Below are 13,650 nucleotides of genomic sequence, written 5' to 3'. Positions count from 1 at the left end.
TCGCAAGATGTCGAAAGATGGATATCTTAGCCCATTAGGTAATGACCTCATGGGAACTTGTGAACCTTGTCTACTGGGGAAGATGACCAAATCTCCATTCACTGGGAAAGGAGAGCGTGCCACTGAAATTCTAGGGTTAATCCACACTAACGTATGTGGACCTATGTCTACTACGTCGAGAGGAGGCTTCTCCTACTATATCACATTCACCGACGATCACTCTCGGTTTGGCTATTTGTATCTTATGAAGTACAAGTCAGAATCCTTTGAAAGGTTCAAAGAATTCAAGAATGAAGTTGAGAAGCAAACTGGGAAACAGATAAAGACCCTAAGATCGGATCGAGGGGGTGAATATCTGAGTAACGAGTTCCTAGATTATCTCAAAGAGTGTGGAATTGTATCACAGTGGACTCCACCAGGAACTCCTCAACATAACGGAGTTTCTGAGAGGAGAAACCGAACCTTGATGAACATGGTTCGTTCTATGATGAGTTCCGCTGATCTACCAATATCATTCTGGGGATATGCACTACACATAGCAGCTTATTTGCTAAATGCAGTGCCTTCTAAATCTGTTCCACAAACACCATATGAGATATGGTATGGAAAGAAGCCAAGTCTTAAACATCTTAAGATTTGGGGTTGTCCAGCATACGTTAAGAAACAAGATGCTGGAAAGCTTGAAGCGAGATCCGTTAAATGCTATTTTGTGGGGTATCCTAAACAAACCTATGGATACGAATTCTATCACCCTAACGACCAGAAAGTCTTTGTCGCCAGAACTGCTATATTCATGGAGGATGAATTAGTTCTTAAAGGAACTAGCAAGATAGAATTAAAGGAAATTAATGAGATTAATGATGAACCACAAACAAGCACTCGACAAGTTGACAACCCTATTCCTGAACCCCTAGCTCCACGTAGATCTGAACGGGTTAGTAAGCCACCTAGGAGGTATGGCTTAGACAATGACTTTGTGGAATTGCACCTTATAGGTGACAATGACACAAAGGAGGACCCTAGAGACTACAATGAAGCAATGTCCGACATTGATTCAAAGAGATGGCATGAGGCCATGAAATCCGAGATGGATTCCATGTATCAAAATCAGGTCTGGACTCTTGTAGACCCTCCAGAAGGTATAGTACCTGTTGGAAATAAATGGGTATTCAAGAGGAAGATAGGCGTTGATGGGAACGTGGAGACTTATAAGGCTAGACTAGTAGCCAAGGGTTACAGGCAACGAGAAGGGATTGACTATGAAGAAACTTTCTCTCCTGTAGCCATGATTAAGTCCATTCGGATTTTGCTTGCTATAGCTGCGTACCATGATTATGAAATCTGGCAAATGGACGTGAAGACAGCCTTTCTGAACGGCTACCTAGAGGAAGAGCTTTATATGGCTCAACCCGAAGGTTTCGTGTCCAAGTCTGAAAAGACTAAGGTATGTAAACTTCAGAGGTCCGTTTATGGACTTAAGCAAGCCTCCAGGAGCTGGAACATTCGTTTTGATACTGAAATCAAATCGTTTGGTTTTACTCAAAATGAAGATGACAATTGTGTTTATCAAAAGGTCGTTGGGGAAGCAGTTGTATTCCTAGTGTTATATGTAGATGACATATTACTATTCGGGAATGACACTGCAGTACTTTCTTCTGTAAAAGTGTGGTTGTCCAAAACCTTCCACATGAAAGATTTAGGAGATGCATCTTATGTACTTGGGATAAAGCTCTATCGTGATAGATCCAGAAAATTAATTGGATTATCCCAATCTATGTACATTGATAAGGTGCTAAGTAGGTTCCAGATGGAACAATCTAAGAAAGGTATTCTTCCTGTAGGACATGGAATTCATCTTTCTAAGTCCATGGGACCTAAGACTCCTGAAGAAATATGGCATATGAATATGATTCCTTATGCTTCCGCCATAGGAAGTCTTATGTATGCCATGATATGCACAAGGCCTGATATCGCATATGTTGTGAGCATTACTAGTCGATATCAATCTAACCCAGGATCAGAACACTGGGCAGCTGTCAAGACGGTCCTTAAGTACTTAAGAAGAACTAAGGACATGTTCCTCGTTTATGGAGGAACGACAGAGTTGCGAGTGGAAGGCTATACAGACGCAGATTTCCAATCTGACGTCGATGATAGAAGTTCTAACTCCGGATATGTATTCACTCTGAATGGTGGGGCTGTCAACTGGAAAAGCAAGAAACAAAGTATAATTGCCGATTCCACGACAGAGGCTGAATATGTCGCTGCAGCTGAAGCCGGCAAAGAAGCGTTCTGGATGAAAAAGTTCATTACTGAACTTGGAGTGGTTCCAACCATTACATCACCAGTAACTTTGTACTGTGATAATAGTGGGGCGATAGCTCAAGCCAAGGAACCCAGGGCACATCAAAAGAACAAGCACTTTGACAGGTGCTTTAATATCATTAGAAGATATGCTGCCGAAGGGAAAATCAACATCCTCAAAGTTGCTTCAGCCGATAACGTAGCAGATCCACTGACAAAGCCAATGTCTCAAATCCAGCTTGACCGTCATATAGAAAAGATGGGTATTAGATACATGGGAAGATGGCTTTGAGTGCAAGTGGGAGATTGTTGGAAGTATGCCCACAAAGCCACTCATTTGATGTAATAGCTTTTTGGAATACTTATTGTGTTAAACTTTTATATGTTTAATAAAGGGCAAAGCTTATTGTTAATCACTATTTATAGTATCTTGTGTTTAAGCAATAAGGGAATCCAAGGAATGTATTTGATCTAAGAGACAAGTGATTTAAGTTAGTTAAATTAACGAGACCTTTCTCTTATGTTCATTCCTAAAACGTTCCTAGCCATAGGATTGCCAATTGGGCATTGACAATCCGCTAAGGTTAGTATGTGTTATGTCGACTCAAGCGTGAGTATGAACTAGTCTCAAGTCATTTGGTGTTGGACACTAAGGCAGACACATAGGTGCTCGAAAGAGTAATCGAGTACACTGAACAACGATCAAGCGAGAGTTCGAACATACATGTCATGTGAAAACTCAATAGTTGCAATATGCAAAGTAGTCCTTTGACCTGAGGCATCATTGATGTCTAATGGTTAGGTCCTTGATCTTTGATTATGTCAACGGCATTCCATTAGAGTGTCCACGGCATTGTTGGGGTCAAGCTATCTAGTCATGTAGGCATATGAATGCACAACAAGGGATCTCTAACCTTCCATGGTGGAAGGAGAATACTCTAAGATATGATTCGAGAGTCTTTGGCCAAAGCATATGAATATGACTAAGGAAGCTTGTTCCAAATCTTATTCAATTGAATCATATAGAGAAGTATCACATTGGATAGTAGACAAGAAACAAACTATCACTTAAACAATGTGATTAAGAGTATTGTATTAGAGAAGGACCGTATTGCATTGTAGTTGTAACTGGATAGGTTCTCCAACCACTTCTACTTAGCTTGGGTAACCATGACATGCTGCTAGGCGTCACCCATGGTTTGTGGAAGCCCTAAAGATTAGCAAACACTAATTTTAAGGGAGAATTGAAATGTGGTTTCAATTCACAATCGATCGTTAAGAGTAACATCGCCCACTACCTCGCTAATTGGAACCTAATGGATCGTACACCGAGTAAGGATATAAGTGAAGAAATTATATGAAATGGATAAGCAATTAAATGGTTTAATTGAAGAATGGTCAAGATTAATTAAATAGTTAATTAATTATACGAAACGTTCGTATTGGGCGTTTAAGTTAGTTTTGGGCTTCGGGGCACAAAAACGTTTTGGTCCACAAGGCCCATTATGTTTAAGTTGTATGACAACTAAAACAAAATGGGCAATTAAGCCCAATAACAAATGGAGGCCGACCATATCAAGGGTAGTGGGAACTTTTGCTTAATTGTAAGTTTGCCACTAACCTAAGAGATGAAGTATAAAGTCATCTTTATAGCTTTGTTTCTTATTAGGGTTTTCTAATAGAATTTGGGGGAAACATTTTCTCTCATTTTCTACATAGAGGCCGGCCACTTAGGGGAGGAAGATCTAGCAATCTTTTCTTCCCTAAGTCATCCATTTCATCTTCACACTACATCTTTGGTGTGGAGACTTAGAGACACCAAACCTTTGGTGTTTTGGAGAACAAATCCTCAAATCCTCAAAGAAGAAAAGGAGCACTAAAAGGGAGGAAATCACAAGGAAGATCCAAGGAGCAAGGAGGTGACTTGAAGGCCCTCCACTTGGGTGAATCCCTTGTGCAATCAAGGATGAGCTTCAAGGGTAAAGAATCTCTAAATTCTTATTCCCTTTAATATTGTTAAAGAGTCTTATGGTTCACCATATACTAGGCTTTGAAAGTCATGGGTTTTATGAATTGTTTTTGAATGCATGCCTACTTTAAAGTGTTATTAGTTTGCATATGTATTCAAATGTTCTTACATGTTCTTAGCTAGGACAAAATCTTTCCTTCAATACATTCAAACACAAATTGATTTCCAGTTGCTTTTTCGATAAACCATGAACCTCAACATCCTAGATTAACCGTGACATCACTAATTAACCCTCAGATTCTCCTTTAGTTATTGGATTGATGACATCATACGACAACCCAAAGCATTCTTCAAAAGTTCCCCACATGACATCATAATAGAGATACAATCAAAGATCATTACGTTCTATGAAAATCATAAGTATTGACAAAGCACTTGTAACTATGACGTCATGATACTTATGCTAGGAATTCACTTAACATGATTGTGAAAACAACCTTAAGTAGACCTCCCTAATCAACATACAAAAATAAGTTCTCCATCAAACGATTAAGTAAATTGCATTCACAATTTATGAAATCACAACTGGAATTAATCAATTCATATCACATACATAATCATAGTTTCAAAGCCTCCCCTAGCTAAAATGAGTTTAGTCTCTCATGTTCACAACAAAACAAAGGAAACTTGAATTAAACATTGAAAAAAAAAGATAGATTACACCTAAAAACGTTCCAACACTCCAACTTGAATGCAAAACGTCCAAGGCTTCTTCTTCTCCTCTTCTTCCTTGCAAAGCTACGACACACGAGTCTAGGGGTGATTTTGGATGGATTTCTGGGTTAAGGATGGATTTAGGTTGGTAGGGTGGTGCGGCAAAGGTTTAGGAATGGTGTATGAGTTTTTGGATGAAGGTATGGAAGTATGGAAGTGGTGGGAGAGTGGTTGATGGCTGCGGCAAAGGCTTCAGTGTTTGTGAATGATGGCAGATTGTATGAATGAGTGATTAGGGTTCTTTATGGGTGCGGCCTTGGGTATTTATTTGAAGGAAAGGATCCTAAGTTTTATTACATAGTTTAGGAAAGGATTAGACCCCAAATCCACAAGGAAAATGAGACATAAAGTCAGAAATCAAAGGGAAAAAGGGAAGGAAACTTGCGGCCAATAAAGAATAGGAAAGGGAATGTGTTTTAAGGCTGAAATGAGGCAAGGATTTAGGATAGAATAGGTATGTAAGGTGCAGCCTTGAATAGGGTGGAAAAGGAATGTGAACTTGTGACACAAAATAGGAAATATGCATTCCCCTTGCACGGCAAGGAAGGGGAAGTCTAGGCAATGCACGGCAAAGGACATAAGGATGCAAGGAAGGTTCAATTTGTGTCCTAGAATGCATAAGAGTCCTTCAATGTTGCTGGAATGTAGGGCTTTTAGGATTAGGAAAGGTCAAACCAAAATAGGAAACCTTGGCTTAACTTTCCTACTTCAAGTAGGAAACCTTCTTTGATTAAGAATCCTACTTTGATTAGGAATCCTTAGGAATCCTTCTTTGATTAGGAATCCTAACATCTTTAGGTCTTTAATTTCGTCCATTCCTTTTGCTCCAAGCATATGCTATCCATTCCAAGTCCAATTTTGCTCCAAAAGGCTCCAAAATGCACATTCTTGCTTCCTTAGCCATATGAACCTATAAACACACGAAAATAGCCTAAAAAATACTAAAATAACTATGAATTAGCAACAGAAATGTAAGAAAACAAGCTAACTAAGTCGCCTAAATATGCTCCTATCAATACTTAGGGTCAAATTCAAACTTTTCGACCCTTTCTTCAACAACCAATACTTGTGAGCTTATTCTCACTTATTTCTCAACTCTTTTTCTTTCTTTTCACGACTTTTTCTTCTCTTGTTTTTTTTACGTTTTTTTTTTATTTTTTTCTTTTTCCGTGCCCTTTTACCTTCCCCCACACTTGTTTTTCTACAAATTGTAGATCAAAGGGAATTCTTTCTAAGTCATGCTCCACTATCCTTTAAGAACAAGGGTATGGAAGTCCTATTCTAGGCTAGGTAAGGATAACGTGGCTAACAAAGAAAATAGGCTAAATAAAGCTCAAAAGGGTTAAACCTACAATACATATGCAAAGGGTAAGGCTTTTTGGCTATGGTTTAACTAAACAACTTCATCTTATTGTATGTTATGCAATCAATTTCATGTTTTGAATGAAACGGGCATGAGTTCTAGTATTTGGAACTATAATGATGAAAACACATTCTAAGTAGCAACCAGGCAAAGAAATAATGAGATCATGCAACGACTTTAGAAAACAAGAAATCACAGATTAATAACTCTCTAAACAAAGTTTAGGCTCAAGTCTCTCAGGGTTGTAGTGTTAGTTTGAGTTTCTTCCTTCAAGCATGTTATAAAAACTGATTTTTTCTTTGTGATTACATGTGAATTCGTAAACGACAACTACAATTAAGCATAAACCAAAGAGCAAATCAAACTTTCATCCATGTTTGTAACTTTCTTTAACAATCATGCAATTAAAAACCAAATCCTCATCATTGTGTTGGAAGGTACCCTAAGACACAAACAAACACACAAAAACAACTCTTTTTGGGTTTTTAAAAACTTTTTCGAATTTATTTTTTTCTCAAAATTTTCGTATTTTCTGTTTAAGACACATTAAAACACTTTAAAACACACTAAAAACACTTAAAAACAGTGAGTAACAACTTTAGAAGTGATTGGTGATAAAATCTGACGAAAATCATGCAAAAACAACTTGTTTACCTCGCCCCCCCCAACTTAAAACAAACATTGTCCTTAATGTTTTAAACATAAATTAACACAAGCAAGCAAACGACAAAACTAACAAACATGACAATCATGGCAAAGTAAAAGAAATAAAGCGTAGGGTTTAGGAACGCAAATTTGGTTTTAGAGCCGGAGATTCCTAGATCTTCTTTATTTGAATGCATGGGTTGCTTCCCAAGAAGCGCTTGCTTTAACGTCTTCAAGCCGGACGATACCTCTCTTTAAGCTTCATTGGAGCCCACGACATGGAGGGGTACATCCTCCACAACCTGCCCCTCAAAGCTGTCATAGTAAGGCTCAATGAATGGAAGGGGATAGTGATTCTCCCTGATTGTGGTGTTGAGCCTCCTAAAAATCAATGTAAACTTTCTCACCACCTTGATTTCGATTAGGAACCTGCATCAAAGAAGGTAACAACCTATTAGTTGAAATGGGAATTGGAATTGGGATTGCAGACTTACAAACATATTTTGATGGAGGCTCAAAAGTGGCAGCATTGTCAACAAAATCACTAGTGGTGTTTTCGACCAGATTGGGTGTGTTTAGGGCAGCCACTCCAATTCCCTCTTCGATGGTGGTTCTAGATGAATCCTTCTTGAAAGGTGTTGATCGTTCCTGCCCTACATCTTTATTCACATCAATGACAAAACAAGGGTGAACATCATTAGGATTCTTAATAGATTCAAAAACATTGAATTTAATTATATCACCACCAAAACTCCATTGTTAATGCTCCCTTGGCCACATCAATTTTGGTTTGGGCTGTTTTCATGAATGGTCTTCCAAGTAGGAGTGTCAATGGTGGAGAATAAGCTGAATCTTCCATTTCAAGCACATAAAAATCAGCCGGAAAGATTAAATGATCAACCTGCACCAAAACATCTTCCAAAACTCCTTGTGGATATGCATTAGAACGATCGGCTAATTGAATAATAACTCCATCATTTTTAAGCTCTCCTAAGTTCATAGATGCATAAATAGAGTAAGGCATGGCATTAATGGATGCACCTAAGTCTAACATAGCATGTTTAAACCTTGTATTACCAATTACACAAGGGATAGTGAAACTACCTGGATCTTTGCATTTAGGAGGCAATTTCCTTTGCAACATTACAGAGACATTTTCACTTAAATGTACCACTTCCTTGTTCGAAATCTTTTTCCTTGTTGTGCAAAGTTCATTCAAGAATTTGGCATACTTTGGAACTTGTTTAATTGCATCAAGGAGAGGGATATTGACTTGCACATTTCTAAATGTCTCAAGAATGTCCTTGTCACTCTCTTCTCTCTTTGATTGCAAAAATCTGTGAGGGAAAGGCACATTTGGTTGAATAACATTAGAAACAATTGAATTTGGACCTAACTTACCTTTGTTGGACGGCATAGGAGCCTTTAAGTAGAAGCGGCAAAGGTTACTCCACCCTTGCCGTGGCTTTGCCTTTGTCCTCGTCCTCTGGTAGTAGCTTTTCATCCTCCTTTTGGCTTGAATTGGGTGGTTATGGGGTGGTTCCAACTTCCTTGCCACTTCTTAACGTGATAGCATTAGCAGTTTCAAATCCTCCTCTTGGATTCATAATGCTTGAACTAGGCAGTTTTCCTTGCTCTCTAAATTGGCCCATGAATTCTACCATTTGCCCCATTTGCTTCTCCAATTCATCCACCTTTTTGGCTTCATTTTGTATTCCCTGCATCCAAGTGGTTAATAATTGAATAACTTTATCATTATCCAAAGATGTACCTGAATTGGATTGAATCGGAGGCGGTTGAGGTTGCATTGGTGTGAATGGCCTTTGAAATATCCCAGAGGGTGGTGGACGAAATCCTCCTTATTGTTGAGGCTCCCTCGACTTCATGTTTGGATGATCTTTACATCCCGGATTGTAAGTGTTTGCGTATGGATCATATTTGGGCTGATTTTGGCCTTGAAATCCCATGGCATGGGCACTTTCCCATCCTCCATTCTCTATCAATTGAGGACATTAATCAGATGGGTGTCCTTGCATGGTGCACATGCCACATGCACTTGCTTTTTTCACTTTGGATCCATCAACAACCTGTGACATAAGAACAGTGAGATTAGCCAATTGAGATTGAATTTCAGAAATTGCACTTACCTCATTCACTTGTGGTTGCTACCGTGGGATGTCCCTTTGCCTAACTCCTTCGTATTGTTGTGCATTCAAGGCTCAGTTGGCAATCAGGGTTTTGGCATCAACGGGTGTTTTGTCAACCAAAGCTCCTCCCGCTCAGGCATCTACCATTTGTCTTTCAATTGGAAGAAGTCCTTCGTAGAAATATTGAATTAGAAGTTCTTCTTTCATTTCATGTTGAGGGCATGATGCAACTAGAGTCTTGAAATCCTCATAATACTTTGGAAATGACTCTCCTTGGTTTTGTTGAATCCCACTAATCTTCTTCCTCAAAAGAATGACTTTTGAAGTTGGGAAAAATTTCTCTAAGAATGCTCTTTTCATGCTTTCCCAAAAAGTGACGGTTCTAGGTGCCAATTCGTACAACCAATCCTTAGCTTTTTCCAAACGAGAGAAGGGAAAAGCTTTCATCATCAAAATGTTGGCATCCACGTTGATTGGGGTCATGCTTGAACATACCTCTTCAAATTCCTTCAAGTGCTTGTTTCGATCTTCCATGGACAGCCTATGGTATTTAAGAATATGATGCAGCAAGCTAGACTTCAATTTGAACTCATCGGTCTTGTCTTGAGTTGCCCTAGGATATTGAATGCATAGGGGTGCGGCATTGTCCAATCCCGAGGCTGAAAGTTCCTTGATTGTTCGATTATCCGCTGCCTGATATGAGCATATTTATGCGACTTAGTTAGCTTGTTTTCTTGCATTTACATAGCTAATTTCTACTTGTTAGAGTGTTTTAAGCTATTTTCGTGTGTTTTCAGGTTCAATTGACAAAGTTAGCAAGAAAGTGCAATTTGGAGCATTTTAGAGCAGTTTTAGGCTTGGAATGGATTGCACATGCATGGAGCAAGGTGGATGGACGAATTTGAATATCAAGAGAGGCTAAGAATGTGATTAACATATGGAAGAATTAAATTGAAGACTTGGAAGATAAGGAATCAGCTACAAAGAAGGAATATTATCCAAATTTCCTTACCTTATCCAACCTTATCTTATCTTATCCTATCCTAATCTTTTCCTACCTTAATTCCAGCTTCAAAGAGAATTCCTTTTCACATTAAATCACCTAAATATCAGGTTCTAGAAGCCCTATTTTCATGCCCTAAGTTTATGCCACATGTAACCCTTCTAGAAGTTCTAGAATCTGCCACAAGGACCATTCCTTGTCTTCCTTGGAATCTGATTGAAAGTGTTCTTGTTCTTTGGTGATTTGGAGTCCTAATTCCTCTCCATTTCAGCCCAAATTCGTGCCTTCCCTTCACCCTATAAATACATGATGCCGCAACACTCATAAACCACCACCCTCCACCACAATTTCACACCACACCTAGAGCCGTGCTTGCCATTCAAAACGTTGGATTGTTGGAGCATTTCTAGGTGTATTCTATTCTTTGTTTTCAATGTTTAAATTTAATTGTCTTTGTTTTGCGAACATGAGGAACTAAATTCGTTTTAGCTAGAGGTGAATTCAAAGCCATGAACATGTATGTGATATGAATTCATTTCATCCAATTATTGTTTCATAAATCATGAATGCGATTTACTTATCTGTTTGATTGATAACTTATTTTTGTATGTTGATTAAGGAGGCCTACTTAGTTTGCGTGCATGAATTTGATGCTAGAATCTAAGGGAGTTTCATGTAATAGTTATTCGCTTATATTCACAAATAGTGGAAGTCACTAGTCATGATTGTTTTAAGTGAATCCTTGGCAGGAGTCTCATGCGTTTCATAGTGATGAATGCCTTGTCAATGCTTATGATTTTCATAGAACTTAATGACTTTTGATATGTATCTCTATCATGCGTTTCATATAGGGAACTTGAGAAAGATAATTTGGTTGTAATGCGTGTTCATTCAATTTAATGAAATAAGGAAAATCTGATGGTTGGTTGTGCGATGCAATTAACTTGGGGCATTGTCATTCATGGTTTATTGGAAAAGCAACTGGAAATCAATTTGTATGCAAGTGTGTCATGTGTGGAGAAGGACCCTCTAGCTAGCTTATCACCCATATTTTCCCCCAATTTCGTCCAAGTTGTTTAGAGTCTTTACAATCTGCTTGTTTTCACCATAATTTCGTCCAAAATCCAATCCCCCTTTACTTGGTTGTGTCTTTTAGTTAGAATTTGTCCAAACTTGTGTTTTTAAGTGTTTTGAGTCAAGTTAAAAGTAATTTTCATCCAAATCATCCTTTAGTGTCTAGTTTGAGTCTATTTGATTGTTTTGTGCTGTTTTGAGTCTTTTTAGTTTGTTTTGAGTCATATAAGTTTAGTTAAGTGTTTTTAAGTTTAGTTTTATGTTTTAGGTCAGTTTAGAGTAGATTAGCATCCCTTCTAATCCCCGGCCTAAAATGATCTCTACTTTCATATACTACAATCATAGGGTTTTAATTTGAGTGTCAGAATATTTCACATCAAATTTTGGCGCCGTTGCCCGGGATTACTAAAATTGCTAATCCCTCTGTTTGTTTGTTTATTTTTCTTTCGATATTTGATTTAGTTTCATTTCGTTGATTTCAGGTACTAGAGAAACAAGACATGGCAATTGCTAATCTTCAAGCTCAAATAGCGAATCTTACTTCTCAGTTGTCACAGTATGCTGAAGGGTCCACAATGCAAAGTGTCCCTACATGAATGACATCTTGGATTTCACCAAATGTCTCTATTCCGTACAAGTTCATGATTTCCAAGGAAGAAGAGAGTGAAAAAGACATCTTGGAAGCCCTTCCAAAGGTGCAAAGAAGTCAATTTCCAGAATGTATTGAATTGTCCAAAGAACTTTGTACAACAAGAAGAAAGATTCAAGAGAAAGAACTGGCTAGGGAATGTCAAGAATTCATCAAAGAGAATATACTTGAGACAACAATTCCCAAAGAAGTTGGATTTTATGACACGGGACAAGTCATAACTCTCAAAACACCAAATCTGGCTAAATTTTCTAGTTTACAACTTTCGAAGGGGTGTTTATTCTTGAGTTCATGTCGGAGCACAGAGGTAAGCCACCTCCCCGAATTTCAATTTTTTTTTATACTAATATGTTGTTAATGATTCAGGCATCCACACTAGAATTTAAACCATTACCGGATCATTTCAAGTATCACCTCCCATTCAAAGATCAATTCCATGCCATTCCTAAACCCTACTCTTTATTGCTTTTACTTTGCCATGATTGTCATGTTTGTTAGTTGTGTTATTTGTTTGTTTATTTGTAAGTCTATGCTTAAAACATTGAGGACAATGTTTGGTTTAAGTGTTGGGGGGCAGGGTAAACAAGCTGTTTTTGCATGATTTTCGTGGGATTTTATCACCTATCACTTTTAATGTTGTTACTCACTGCTTTTATGTGTTTTTAATGTGTTTTGAAGTGTTTTTATGTATCTTAAACAGAAAATCCGAAAATTTGAAAAAAAAAAATTGAAAAAAGAATGTTCGAAAAACCCAAAAAGAGTACCCTTGTTCTTAAAGAATAGTGGAGCATGACCTAGAGGGAATTCCTTTTGATCAACATGATGCAGAAAAGCAAGTGTGGGGGAAGGTTTTTCATTGGAAATCTATAAGGTTGTACGTTTAGTGTGCCAAAGAAAGAAAAGGGCAGGAGAAAAAAAAAACGTGGAAAAAGAAAGAAAAAGAAGAAAAAAGTTGGGAAAAGAAAGGAAAAGAGTTAAGAAATAAGTGATAATGAACTCACAAATATTGGTTGTTTAAGAAATGGTCCAAAAGTTTGAATCTGGCCCTAAGTGATGTGTGAATCTTCCCTTCGTGGTTAAAGTTGGTTGATGCATTCAAAAGTGAATTCTAAGTATTGATTTCATTACTTTGCTTACTATTGCTTTAAGAACTTTTGTTTATCCTTACCTTTCCTTGTTAGCCAGTACCTTAGCCCATTACAACCCTTAGACTTCTATCTTGATTGTTATGTGTTTCAATATGTGGAGCTTGAAATTGGTACGAGCATATGGTATCCCTGGTTCTCGCGTCTAAGTAGAGGTATTTCATTCATGAGATCATATACATGTTTATATTAATAATTCCAGAAAGTGCTTTCTTTGTTATAACATATATGAGTGCTAGTCTACATGTTTACATCAATCTTCTCACATATACTTAGTCTAGGGAGTGTAGTCAGAAAATCTGTGTGAAAATAAAGAGTATATTCGGTGAGGAATTGAGTGAATTCTCTAAGGCATGTTACTACATTTAAAATGTTGTTTTAATTGATAAAATGCGAGCTAGTGAGTGGTTACTGCGATTAAGTATAAGCTCAAGGGTAAGGATGACTAAAATCTATGTGAGTAGTGATTTTTAACATGTCATGTTTCACTGGAAATCCCTGAGGCAATTGTTGGAAGGTTTAGGTTGTGTTTTGTTTTCTTTGTTTTGCTCAGGGACTAGCAAAAGCTAAGTGTGGG

The 13,650-nt window shown here is 37.8% G+C and overlaps 1 pseudogene; it reads left to right on the top strand.

The window, feature by feature from the left end:
• Positions 1 to 1,867: 1,867 nt before the first annotated feature.
• Positions 1,868 to 2,596, top strand: LOC148690553 (secreted RxLR effector protein 161 pseudogene; annotated as a pseudogene).
• Positions 2,597 to 13,650: the final 11,054 nt, after the last annotated feature.

This window comes from Pyrus communis, chromosome 15, assembly GCF_041283825.1.
Source record: "Pyrus communis isolate YQ-2024b chromosome 15, ASM4128382v1, whole genome shotgun sequence".
Lineage (NCBI taxonomy): Eukaryota > Viridiplantae > Streptophyta > Magnoliopsida > Rosales > Rosaceae > Pyrus > Pyrus communis.
Note: the sequence above shows the minus strand (reverse complement) of the source record. Positions and strands in the feature narration are given on the sequence as shown.